Here is a 13411-nt window from a genome sequence, read left to right on the forward strand (position 1 = left end):
CTTCTGATGTCCAGCCTCTTTGCCTTTCAGGATGGGGATTGAGCATTTTAGTCAGGGTCCTCTCTCTTGCTTAGTTTCTTTCAATGTACAGTTTTTAGTAGGTGTATACTATGTTATGTCTATATAAGTGAGTATATACCATGTGTGTCTTTCTACTTCTGGGACAGCTCACTTAGGATGATCCTTTATAGGTCCCACCATTTACCTACAAATTTCACAATTTCCTTATTTTTCATTGCTGAGTAATACTCCATTGTGTAGATGTACCACAATTTTTGCATCCATTTCTCCACTGAGGGGCATCTTGGCTGTTTCCAGCTTCTGGCTATTACAAATAAAGCTACTATGAACATGGTTGATCAAATGTCCTTATTGTGTACTTGAGCCTCTTTTGGATATATGCCTAGGAGTGGTATGGCTGGGTCTTGAGGAAGCGCTATTCCTAGTTGTCTGAGATAGCAACAAATTGATTTCCAGAATAGTTGTACAAGTTTACATTCCCATCAGCAGTGGAGGAGGGTTCCCATTTCTCCACAACCTCTCCAGCATGTGTTATCATTTGGTTTTTCATCTTGGCCATTCTGATGGGTGTAAAATGAAATCTCAGGGTTGTTTTGATTTGCATTTCCCTAATGGCTAATGAGGTTGAGCATTTCTTTAAGTGCTTCTCTGCCATTCGATATTCCTCTAAAGAGAATTCTCTGTTTAACTCCGTTCCCCATTTTTTAATTGGAGTACTTGGTTTGCTGCTTTTCAGCTTCTTTAGTTTTTATATATACCGGATATTAGTCCTTTATCTGATAGAGGGTTGGTGAAGATTCTTTCCCTATCTGTAGGCAGTCGTTTTGTTTTGATGACGGTATCCTTTGATTTACAGAAGCTTTTCAGCTTCATGAGGTCCCATTTATTGATTGTTGCTCTTAGAGCCTGTGCTGTTGGTGTTCTGTTTAGGAAGTTGTCTCCTGTTCCAATGAGTTCAAAGTTATTCCCACTTATTTTTTTCTAACCGATTTAATGTGTCTGGTTTTATGTTGAGGTCTTTGATCCACTTGGACTTTAGTTTTGTGCAGGGTGATATGTATGGATCTATTTTCATTTTTCTACATGTAGACATCCAGTTGGACCAGCACCATTTGTTTAAGATGCTATCGTTTTTCCATTGTATGGTTTTGACATCTTTGTCAAAGATCAGGTGTCCATAAGTGTGTGGGTTTATCTCTGGGTCCTCTGCTCAGTTCCGTTGATCCACCATTCTGTTTCTATGCCAGTACCATGCAGCTTTTATTACTGTTGCTGTATAGTATAGCTTAAGATCAAGGATGGAGTTACCCCTGGAAGATCTTTTATTGTAGAGGATTGTTTTAGCAATTCTGGGTTTCTTGTTATTCCATATGAAGTTGAGAATTTTTCTTTCTAGGTCTGTAAAGAATTGAGTTGGTAATTTGATGGGAATTGCATTGAATCTGTAAATTGCTTTTGGTAAAATGGCCATTTTACTATGTTAATCCTGTCAAGCCATGAGCGTGGGAGATCTTTCCATCTTCTGATATCTTCTTCTAATTCTTTCTTCAGAGACTGGAAATTTTTTTCATACAAGTCTTTGATTTGCTTGGTTAGGGTTACTCCAAGGTACTCTATGTCATTTGTGGCTATTGTGAAGGGTTTTTTTTTTCTCTAATTTCTCTCTCAGCCCTTTTGTCTTTTGTATATAGGAGGGCTACTGATTTTTTTTAATTAATTTTGTATCTGGCCACATTGCTGAAGGTATTTATCAGCCGTAGGAGTTCCCTGGTAGAGTTTTTGGGGTGACTCAAGTATACTATCATATCATCTGCAAATAGTGATAATTTGACTTCTTCTTTACCAATTTGTATCCCCTTGATTTTCTTCAACTGTCTTATTGCTTTAGCCAGGACTTCCAGCACTATATTGAAGAGATATGGAGAGGGTGAGCAGCCTTGTCTTGTCCCTGATTTCAGTGGGATTGCTTTAAGTTTCCCTCCATTCAGTTTGATGTTGGCTATAGGCTTGTTGTATATCGCCTTTATTATGTTTAGATATGTGCCTTGTATCCCTGATCTCTCCAATACTTTAAACATGAATGGATGTTGGATTGTGTCAAATGCTTTTTCAGCATCTAGGGAGATTATCATGTGTTTCTTTTTTTCTTTCAGCTTGTTAATACGGTGGATTATATTGATGGATTTCCATATATTGAACCACCCCTGCATACCTGGGATGAAGCCTACTTGGTCATATTGGATGATATCTTTGATGTATTTTTGTATTCGGTTTGCACGTATTTTGTTGAGTATTTTTACATCAATGTTCATAAGGGAGATTGGCCTGAAATTCTCTTTTTTGTTGGGTCATAGTGTGGGTTAGGTACCAAGGGGAATGTGGCTTCATAGAATGAGTTTGGTAATGTTCCTTCTGCTTCTATTTTGTGGAATAGTTTGAAGAGAACTGGAGTTAGCTCTTCTTTGATGGTCTGGTAGAATTCTGCACTGAAACCATCTGGTCCTGGGCTTTTTTTGGATGGGAGACTTTCGATTGCTGCTTCTATTTGCTTGGAGGATATAGGACTATTTAATTGATTTACCTGGTCTTGATTCAGCTTTGGTAAGTTGAATCGATCAAGAAAATTGTCCATTTCATTTAGGTTTTCATATTTTTGAAGTAAGACTTTTGAAGTAAGTCCTAATGATTTTTTGGATTTCCTCAATGTCTGTAGTTATGTCCCCTTTTCATTTCTGATTTTGTTGATTTGGCTGGTATCTCTCTGTCTCTCTGCATTTTAGTTAGTTTGGCTAAGGGTTTGTCAATCTTCTTGATTTTCTCGAAGAACCAACTTTTGGTTTCATTGATTCTTTGAATTGTTTTATTTGTTTCTAATTGATTGATTTCAGCCCTGAGTTTGATTTTTTCCAGCCATCTACTCCCTTTTGGTGTGTCTGCTTCTTCTTTTTCTAGGGTTTTTAGGTGAGCCATTAAGTTGCTTGAATGCGCTGTGTCGAATTTCTTCTTGAAAGCACTTAGTGCTATGAACTTTCCTCTTAGCACTGCTTTCATTGTGTCTCACAAGTTTGGGTATGTTGTGTCTTCATTATCATTGAGTTCTAGGAAGACTTTTATTTCTTTCATTTCTTCCCTAACTCGGCTGTCATTTAGTAGCAAGTTGTTCAGTTTCCATGTGTGTGTAGGCTTTTTGCTATTTCTGTTGTTGTTGAGGTCCAGCTTTATTCCATGGTGATCAGACAGGATACTAGGGATTATTTCAATCTTCTTGTATCTTTTGAGGCTCACTTTGTGACCAAGTATATGGTCTATTTTGGAGAAGGTTCCATCAGGTGCTGAGAAGAAGGTAAATTCTTTTGTGTTTGGGTGTAAGGTTTGGTAAATGTCTATCAGGTACATTTGATTCATGACCTCTGTTAGAGACATTGTTTCTTTGTTCAAATTCTGTTTTCTTGACCTGTCCTTTGTTGAGAGTGGGGTGTTGAAGTCTCCTACTATTAATGTGTGGGGATCTATGTGTGGTTTAAATTTTATCAATGTCTCTTTTACAAATGTGGATGCCCTTGTATTTGGGGCATAGATGTTCAGGATTGTGATGTCTTCAGAGGTGGAGTTTTCCCTTGATGAGTATGAAGTGTCCTTTCCCATATTTTTTGATTAATTTTGGTTGAACGTCTATTTTATCAGTTATTAGAATGGCTACTCCTGCTTGCTTCTTGGGTCCATTTGCTTGGAAAGCCGTCTTCCAACCATTTACCCTTAGCTAATGTCTATTTTTGTGACTTAGTTGAGTTTCTTGTATGCAACAGATGGGTTTTGTTTACACATCCGTTCTGTTAATCTGTGTATTTTTATTGGAGAATTGAGTCCATTGATGTTGAGAGAGATTAATGTCCAGTGACTGTTAGATCATTTGATTTTGGTGTTGCCTGTGGTCATAAGGTTGTGTGTTTGGTTGCTTTTTGTTTTACTGTAGTGAGGTTAATTATTTCCTGTGTTTTCTTGAAAGTAGCTAGTTTTCTTGGGTTGTATTTTCCCTTCTAGTGTCTTCTGTAATATTGGATTTGTGTGTAGGTATTTTTGAAATTGATTTTTGTCATTGAATATCTTGTTTTCTCCGTCTATGAGGACTGAGAGTTTTTCTGGATATAGTAGCCTGGGATGATGTCTGTGTTCTCTTAGGGTCTGCATGATATCTGTCCAGGCCCTTCTGGCTTTCATAGTCTCTGTTGAGAAGTCAGGTGTGATTCCAATGGGTTTGCCATTATATGTTACTTGGTCTTTTTCCCTTGTAGCTTTTAGTATTTTTTCTTTATTCTGTATACTTACTGTTTTGATTATTCTGTGGCGGGAGGATTTTCTTTTCTGGTCTAATTTATTGGTTGTTCTGTAGGCTTCTTAAGTTCTTACTGGTCTCTCCTTTAAATTGGGGAAATTTTCTTCAATGATTTTGTTGGAGATATTTTCTGGTCCTTGGAGCAGGGAAACTTCTTTTTCCTCTACACCTATTATTCTTAGGTTTTGTCTTTTTATTTTGTCTTGAATTTCTTGGACAGTCTGTGTCAGGATTTTTTTTAGATTTAACATTTTCTTTGACAGATACATCTATTTCTTCCACTGTACCTTCCACAACTGAGATTCTTTCTTCCATGTGTTGTAGTCTATTGCTTATGCTAACTTCTGTGGTTCCTGTTTTCTTCCCTAAGTTCTTTCTTTCCACAATTTCCTCCATTTGTGTTTTCTTTAAGTTTTCCAATTCTATCTTCAGGTCTTCAGCCATTTTGTTGATTTCCTTCACTTGTCTGACTGTATTTTCCTGTTTTCCATCAATTCCCTCAGCTGTTTGTTTGAACAATCCTCTTTTTCTTTTATTTCATTCAGTGATTTAAGCATTTCCTCTCTATAGGCCACTAACTGTTTGGCTACAACTTCCTCTATTTCTTTACAGATGGCCATAAACTGTTTTTATTTTCCTCTATTTCTTTACACATTTTATTTGTTTCCTCTGTTATCTTCTTCATGATCATAGATGCTAGGTCCTCTTCTTGCATTTCAATTATGCTGGGGTATCTAGGGCTACCTGTCCCTGGATAACTGGGTTCTGGAGATGCCATATAGCTCTGGCTTTTGTTGGTTGAACTTTTACTCTGGCCTCTACCCATTGGGTTATCTTAGGTTTTTGAAGTTGGTTTCAGGTTTTTCCTGGAATCCTGCAGTGGAGAGAATCCCTTTGGCAGGAAGATGGTTTTTTCTGAAGGAAGCCTTCTCAGCTTTTTGGGTATAGTCACTGGATGGCTGGTGTTTTTCAGGAGTTGCCGCTGCTCACCTCAGTCGTAGAGACCTGAATGGTAACTGTGGTCCTTATTAGTTGAGAGGGCTCTCCTCTCACCAGGAGAAGTCCTGAAGACAGCTGCCCAGTTTCTTGCAGTGAATTTAGTAATCTGCTGCTGTAACCTGTGTGTCCCGTGGTTTGGTCAGTTTTGTTAGGGATAAGTGTTTGCCCTGTGAAGCAGTATCTGGGGGTTGATCTCGGGGATCCTGGGCTTTTGAAGGTCTGAGGTCGGGGCTCTGTGCCTCAGTACCCAAGCAGTAATCTGTGGTGGATGAGTACTGCTCTCCTGGTAACAGCAGGCTATCTGGTGCACAGCAGGTCCCTGGGTTGGGCCAGTCTGTGGGACCTTTTCCAGAGATATACTGGGTGGCCTAAGTTCGCCCCCTTTGCTTAGTTTCCTGTGAGGATTTCTCCAGACAGTGACACCAAGTCTCTGGTGTCCTGGGGCACACAGTTCTGACTGTGAGGAATAGTTGGTACAAAGCAGGTCTGTGGGCTGGTGGCACCTGCGCCTGCCTGCTAGTCTGCAGGAGCTGGGTGCCCAACTGCTCTTTGTGCTTCCGGCCTGAGGCCAGTTCGGTGATAAGGCTCATACCCACTGGTCTGTGAGAGACTTTCCCCAGGTAAAGCCTGGCTTGCCCAAGTCAGTACTGTTTCCTTCATTCCCTGTGGGGGTCTCTCCCGACAGGAACTCCCAGACTGTGTTGCACTAGGACGCGCAGCTCTGTCTGTAGAAGAAACCTGGGTGCGCAGTTCCTCTCTGTGCTGGTGCTGGCACTGGTGGCAGAAGCCCAGGTGAGTGATGGGGCTCATATCCACCGGTCTGTGAGAGACTTTCCCCAGGTAAAGCCTGGGCATCCCAAGTCAGTATTGTTTCTTTCTTTCCCTGTGTGGCCCTCTCCCGACAGGAACTCCCTGTCTTTGTTGCACTAGGGCGCGCAGCTCCATCTGTGCTAGAGAGCTGGGCACAGCCACTACGTGCTGGCAGCAGGAGGCCAGCTAAGTGATGGTGGCAGGTACCTGCGGTCTGCAAGAGTTTTTCCAGGGAAAGACTGGATGACCCATGGTCAGTCCCGCTGCTTTCCTTCCCTGTGGGTTTTTCTCAGATTGGGACACCTGGCCCTGGTGTTTTTCTGCCCACTGATAAGCCTGGGAAGGTAATCAAGACACACAGGCATCTGGCTCTGGTAAGGGGACCTACTGCCTGCGCGACCCTGGATCTCTTCCGGGTTCTGGCAGGGTGGCCTGAGATTGGACCAAACTGATTCTCATTCCATGGGGGTTTCCTCTCACCTGGAAAACACGATCACTGTTGTTTTAGGAACCTAAGTTCAGTTGTTTGGTCGCTGCATGGAAAATGTTGTCCTGCGTCTTAGATGCAGTGTTCTCCTACCGCTGCCATCTTAGCCATCAATCCTACCAGAGAATCTTATATATTCTTGGGGCACATCTGAGTGTGAGAACTGATGACTCCACCAACAAGCACATTTTCTGAATGCCTACTGCTCTGATAGTCTATGCTGTCAAATGGAGGGCCCATTCCTTTGTCTTCTCTCTTGTCTTGTAGTCATCTACCATGACCTTTTGGAGCTCACAGCCTCACACCATCCAGGTAAGTGGAAAGATCCTGCCTCTAGACATCCTTTCCTACACCAAATGCCTGCACCTTCTACATACTCAGCTGGTGTCAGCTTATTTACTTTGGGTGAATCTGAAAAGGGTCTGCCCCACACACTTCCATTTCTAGACTGGTGATTCCAAACTTCCTGGAATCCATGAATTTTAACAGAAATAAACATGAGTGAATGTTCACAGACAAAATGGGATACCTGAGAGCTGCACTCTGAATTTTCTTTTTTGGTGACGTATGGCAGATTTGTAGGAACCACCAAATCCATTCTTGCCTGGTCTCAGGTTTCTGCTTGCAATGCCACCCTTGAGCAGGAGCTTCAGCGATTGACAGGCTGACAGTTCCTGAAGGCTATCATTCTCCACAATAGCCATGCTCCCTCAGAACCATTGCAGGGGTTGGATTAGTCATCACACAATCACTCAGATGTCAGTCACTTGCCCTGGTGATTGGACCGAGGGAAATCAGCAAGAATCATGGGTTGAGTTTTGGCCCTGGATATCCTCATCTGTTTATTTTTCAACTCTTACTTGGTGATCATTCTCCAGACAATCGTAAGTAGATCCACCTGCAGGCCCACTGACAAGGGCAGTAGCTGAGAGCTGGGCTCTGGGTTTTCCATTTGGGGGATTTCGTGCAGGAAATTTGTAGAAATCGCCAAATCCATTCATCCTGATTTTAGGTTTCTACTTGCACTACCACTCTTGAGCAGGAGCTGCAGCAATTGACATGCGACAGTTAGGGTAGGCTCTAAATCTCCCATGTCGGCAAGCACACTGGGAACAAATGCCAGGATTGGCATAAGCGATCATATTTGCACCCCGAAGTGACATAGCCTACTAATTGGACCAAGGAAAATCATGAGATTCGTGGGTTTTCCTTTGGCCCTGGATATCATCATCTGTGTTTCTATCTTCTCTTTCTTGGTGAACATTCTCCATAAAATCAGAAAGTACAAGGACATGTAGGACCACAGATAAGGTCAGGTGTAATCTCACAGACACAAATGCCATGAGACACAGTGAGAATTCCTGTAGTAGATTCAACACAATGAAAGAGCTTCTTTAAAATACATTTGCATTATATATACATTTTTTTTTTTTATAAAACACAGTTGCTTAACTTGGCATCCAATTCAAGCCTCCTCCCTCCTCACCAGCCAATCCCACTCTCCCTCCCTCATGTCCTCCAATGGCCCTTGCCAAGTCCACTGTTAGGGACCTCCTCGACTTCCTCCTGACATAGCCTATCAAGTCTCACCAGCACTGACGGTATTGTCTTTCTCTGTGGCCTACTAAAGCTGCTTCCCATCAGGAGGAAGTGTTCAAATGGCCAGCCACTGAGTTCAGGTCAGAGATGTTCCCTGTTGTCATTACTAGGGAACTCACCTGGAGACTGAGCTGCCAAGGGCTGCATCTGGGCGGTGGCTCTACAGTTTCTGGGTTTTCCCCATGCATTGCCCCGGGTTGGAGTATCAGCCTAAGAGGAGACCCATGGGACCTGATGTTTTGGATCTGTTGCCCTTCGTCTCTTCCTTGGTGATCATTCTACAGCCAAGCAGGAAGTACAAGCACGGGTAGGACCACTGAGAAGGGCAGGTATAATCTGACAGACACCAATGCGAGGAAAGGCAGTAAGAATTCCTGGAGTATACTCAAAGGCGTTTTAGGGCTTTTCAACCTACAGCCACGGACGAACATTAGAGCTAACACAGAATTCTCCACCATACTTTGAGTTCATGTGTCTCCCGTGATCTTTTAGCGCTAGCAGTAAAAATGAGAATCCATCCTAGGATTTCAAGGCAAGAGTTAGTCCCTGCGGAGAAGGGATCATCACCTGGTGATGTTTCCTCTGGTGCATAATGGCTGCTGCAGCAGATATTTGTCCATTCTGCAGGGTTGCTCTGCATGGCCTTGCCGAAAAGGGATGAGATGGTAGGTGGATGAGATGCTAGGACAGTGGACATGGTAATGAAAGGTGTGAGCTGGCTCATCTGAATGTGGAAGCAGAGAGGCTAAGGGCGATTCTCTTAGTATTTTGGCTAATTGGCATCGATTAACCTTGTAGCATGCACCACTTTCTTCTGTGCTTTGCTGTCCTGTTAGGACAGAATAGGCAGCCACCCGTGCTTTTATCCCCAAAGGCAGAAATCCAAAAGGAAACTCCTCAGGTTACTATGACCTGAACGTTTTCTGCAGAAAAGGACATACAAGTGCCATGAACACATTCTCTTCCACCCTACCCACACTGTACTTCACAGAGATGAGAAATGGTGTCCCTGAGGCCCTTGACGTTGTCTCAACCCTGCTACCTTGTGCGGCCTAAATGTTCCCCACCTACCTCCGAGGAAGTCCTGTCAGCTCCGGTAAGCAGCTATTGTTGAGGATCACAAAGCACTTGTAGCTGTGTCTGTAAATAGCTGGGTCTATGATGATAACCCAATGTCACGAAGAGAGGTGATGACATAAAAATCATGCTTAATAGGATCACGCTGAGGCCCAGCCAGCCAGACCTGGGAGAGGAGGGACTATTTCTCCATGAGACAAGTGATGTTTATGGAGGTCCTTAGGTCTCAAAGCCCCATTATACCTGAGGGAGTTTCCTATGCACTCCTTGGGCACATCTCTGAGTGAGCACCAAGGGCCCCATCGACCAGCACAATTTCTGAATTTCTACTGTTCCCCTAGACTATGCTGCCAAGGGGCAGGGGGCTCATGCCTTTGTCTTCTCTCTTTTCTTGTAGTCATCTGCTGGGACCTCTTGCAGTCCGAAGCATCACACCATTCAGGTAAGTGGAAAGTTGCTTGCTTGCAAAACATGGTCCACCGACTATGCCTCCAGTTTTACAGTCTCTGCTGGTCTCAAATTATCATCTTTGGGTGAAACAGACAATGGTCTTCCCAGGATCATTGCCTCCATTTCTAGAGCAGGAATTCCAGATTTCCTGGATTGCCATCATTCTCACTCAAATAGATATGTGTTAATGTTCACAGACAGAACGCTGTAGCTGAGAGCTGGGCTCTGGGTTTTCCATTTGGGTGATCTCCCGCAGGAGATTTGTAGGAATTGACAAATCCATTCATCCTGATTTTAGGTTTCTGCTTGCACTGACACTCTTGAGCAGGAGCTGCAGCAATTGACATGAACACAGTTAGAGTAGGCTCTAAATCTCCCACGTCCCAAAGCACCCGGGGAACAAATGCCAGGATTGGCATAAGAGATTATATTTGCACCCGAATTCAATTAGCCTAGTAATTGGACCTAGGGAAATCACTAGATTCTTGGGTTTTCCTTTGGCCCTGTATATCATCATCTGTGTTTCTTTCTTCTCTTACTTGGTGAACATTCTCCATTCAATCAGAAACTATAAGGACTTGTAAGACCACTGATAAGGTCAGGTGTAATCTCACAGACAGAAATGCCATGAGACACAGTGAGAATTCCAGTAGTAGACTCAAAACCACGGAAGAGCTTCTTTAAAACATATTTACATTATATATACATTTTTTGATAATACACAGTTGCTTAACTTGGCATCCAACTCAAGCCTCCTCCCTCCTCAACACCCAATCTCACCCTCCCTTCCTCTTGTCCTCCTATGCTCTTTGCCAAGTCCACTGTTAGGGAAAGACCTCCTCAACTTCCACCTGACCTAGCGTATGAAGTCTCACCAGCACTGACGGCATTGTCTTCCTCTGTGGCCTGATAAAGCTGCTTCCCCAACAGGGGGAAGTGTTCAAAGGGCCAGCCACTGAGTTCATGTCAGACACAGTCCCTGTTGCCATTACTAGGGAACTCACCTGGAGTCTGAGCTGCCAAGGGCTGCATCTGGGCGGTGGCTCTAGAGTTTCTGGGTTATCACCATGCATTGCCCCGGGTTGGACTATCAGCCTAAGAGGAGACCCATGGGCCCTGATGTTTTGGATCAGTTGCAACTTCATCACTTACTTGGTGATCATTCTACAGCCAAGCAGGAAGTATAAGCACGGGTAGGACCACTGAGAAGGACAGGTATAATCTGACAGACACCAATGCCAGGAAAGGCAATAAAAATTCCTGGAGTATACTCAAAGGCATTCGAGAGCTTTTAAACCTCCAGCCACGGACGGACAGAATTCTGCACCATACTTTGAGATCATGTGTCTCCCGTGATCTTTTAGCGCTAGCAGTAAAAATGAGAATCCATCCTAGGATTTCAAGGCGAGAGTTAGTCCGTTCAGAGAAGGGATCATCAACTGGTGATGTTTCCTCTGGTGCATAATGGCTGCTACAGCAGATGTTTGTCAATTCTGCAGGGTTGCTCTGCATGGCCTTGCCGAAAAGGGATGAGATGGTCGGTGGATGAGATGCTAGGACAGTGGACATGGTAATGAAAGTTGTGAGATGACTCATCTGACTGTGGAAGCAGTGAGGCTAAGGGCGATTCTCTTAGTATTTTGGCTTCCTTGTAATCGACTAACCTTGTAGCATGCACCACTTATCTTCGGTGCTTTGCTTTCCTGTTAGGACAGAATAGGCAGCCACCCTTGCTTTTATCCCCAAAGGCAGAAATCCAAAAGGAACCTCCTCAGGTTACTATGACCTGAATGTTTTCTGCAGAAAAGGACTTACAAGTGTGTTGAAAACATTCTCTTCCACCCTACCCACACTGTACTTCACAGAGATGAGAAATGGTGTCCCTGAGGCCCTTGGCGTTGTCTCAACCATACTACCCTCTGCGGCCTAAAAGTTCCCCCACCTACCTCCGAGGAAGTCCTGTCAGCTCCGGTAAGCAGCTATTGTTGAGGATCAGAAAGCACTTGTAGCAGTGTCTGTCCATGGCTGGGTCTATGATGATAACCCAATGTCATGAAGAGAGGTGATGACATAAAAATCATGCTTAATAGGATCATGCTGAGGCCCAGTCAGCCCGACCTGGGAGATGAGGGCCTACTTCTCCTTGAGACAAGTGATGTTTATGGAGGTCCTTAGGTCTCAAAGCCCCATTATCCCTGAGGGAGATTCCTATACACTCCCGGGGCACATCTCTGTGTGAGCACCGAGGGCCCCATCGACCAGCACATTTTCTGAATTTCTACTGCTCCCCTAGACTATGCTGCCAAGGGGCAGGGGGCTCATACCTTTGTCTTCTCTCTTTTCTTGTAGTCATCTGCCGTGACCTCTTGCAGTCCCAAGCATCACAACATTCAGGTAAGTGGAAAGTTGCTGCCTTAGGACACATGTTCCACCGACTATGCCTCCAGGTTTTACAGCCTCTACTGGTCTCAAATTATCGTCTTTGGGTGAAACAAACAATGGTCTGCCCAGGAAAACTCCATTCTAGAGCAGGAATTCCAGATTTCCTGAATTCCCATCATTCTCACTCAAATAGATATGAGTTAATGTTCTCAGACAGAACCCTGTAGCTGAGAGCTGGGCTCTGGAAATGAAAACTTGGGTGATCTCCTGCATGTTATTTGTAGGAAGAGACAATTCCATTCATCCTGATTTTAGGTTTCTGCTTGCACTGCCACTCTTTAGCAGGAGCTGTAGCAATTAATGTGCCGACTGTTAGAGTAGGCTTTAAATCTCCCACGTCCCCAAGCACCCTGTGAACAAATGATAGGATTGGCATAAGCGATCATATTTGCACCCCTAAGTCACTTAGCCTAGTAATTGGACCTAGGGACATCACAAGATTCGTGGGGTTTTTTTGGCCCTGTTTATCATCATCTGTCTTTCTTTCTTCTCTTACTTGGTGAACATTCTCCATCCAATCAGGAAATACAAGGACATGTAAGACCACTGATAAGGTCAGGTGTACTCTCACAGACAGAAATGCCATGAGACACAGTGAGAATTTCAGTAGTAGACTCAAAACCATGGAAGAACTTCTTTAAAATACATTTACATTATATATACATTTTTTTGATAAAACACAGTTGCTTAACTTGGCATCCAACTCAAGCCTCCTCCCTCCTCAACACCCAATCTCACCCTCCCTTAATCTTGTCCTCCTATGCCCCTTGCCAAGTCCACTGTTAGGGAAAGACCTCCTCAACTTCCACCTGACCTAGCATATGAAGTCTCACCAGCACTGACGGCATTGTCTTCCTCTGTGGCCTGCTAAAGCTGCTTCCCCAACAGGGGGAAGTGTTCAAAGGGCCAGCCACTGAGTTCAGGTCAGACACAGTCCCTGTTGCCATTACTAGGGAACTCACCTGGAGACTGAGCTGCCAAGGGCTGCATCTGGGCGGTGGCTCTAGAGTTTCTGGGTTATCCCCATGCAAGGCCCCGGGTTGGACTATCAGCCTAAGAGGAGACCCATGGGCCCTGATGTTTTGGATCTGTTGCTCTTCATCACTTACTTGGTGATCATTCTACAGCCAAGCAGGAAGTACAAGCACGGGTAGGACCACTGAGAAGGACAGGTATAATCTGACAGACACCAA

At 43.9% G+C, this 13411-nt stretch overlaps 1 long non-coding RNA gene and 2 other non-coding genes across 4 annotated transcripts; all 3 read left to right on the top strand.

Annotated features, from left to right (window-relative positions):
• Positions 1–8496: 8496 nt before the first annotated feature.
• Positions 8497–12171, top strand: LOC129673053 (uncharacterized). 2 transcript variants are annotated; one of them, XR_008719607.1, is made up of 5 exons: positions 8497–8556; positions 9241–9345; positions 9724–9768; positions 11642–11747; positions 12126–12171. It is a non-coding gene; the product is annotated as an uncharacterized LOC129673053 (long non-coding RNA). The 2 variants fall into 2 exon arrangements; XR_008719606.1 differs by lacking the exon at positions 8497–8556 and having other exon boundaries at positions 9211–9345.
• LOC129673055 (small nucleolar RNA SNORD115) lies at positions 9402–9480 on the top strand. The gene has a single exon (XR_008719609.1). It is a non-coding gene; the product is annotated as a small nucleolar RNA SNORD115 (small nucleolar RNA).
• LOC129673056 (small nucleolar RNA SNORD115) lies at positions 11804–11882 on the top strand. The gene has a single exon (XR_008719610.1). It is a non-coding gene; the product is annotated as a small nucleolar RNA SNORD115 (small nucleolar RNA).
• Positions 12172–13411: the final 1240 nt, after the last annotated feature.

This window comes from Psammomys obesus, unplaced genomic scaffold, assembly GCF_907164565.1.
Source record: "Psammomys obesus unplaced genomic scaffold, mPsaObe1.curated_primary_1811, whole genome shotgun sequence".
Taxonomy (NCBI): domain Eukaryota; kingdom Metazoa; phylum Chordata; class Mammalia; order Rodentia; family Muridae; genus Psammomys; species Psammomys obesus.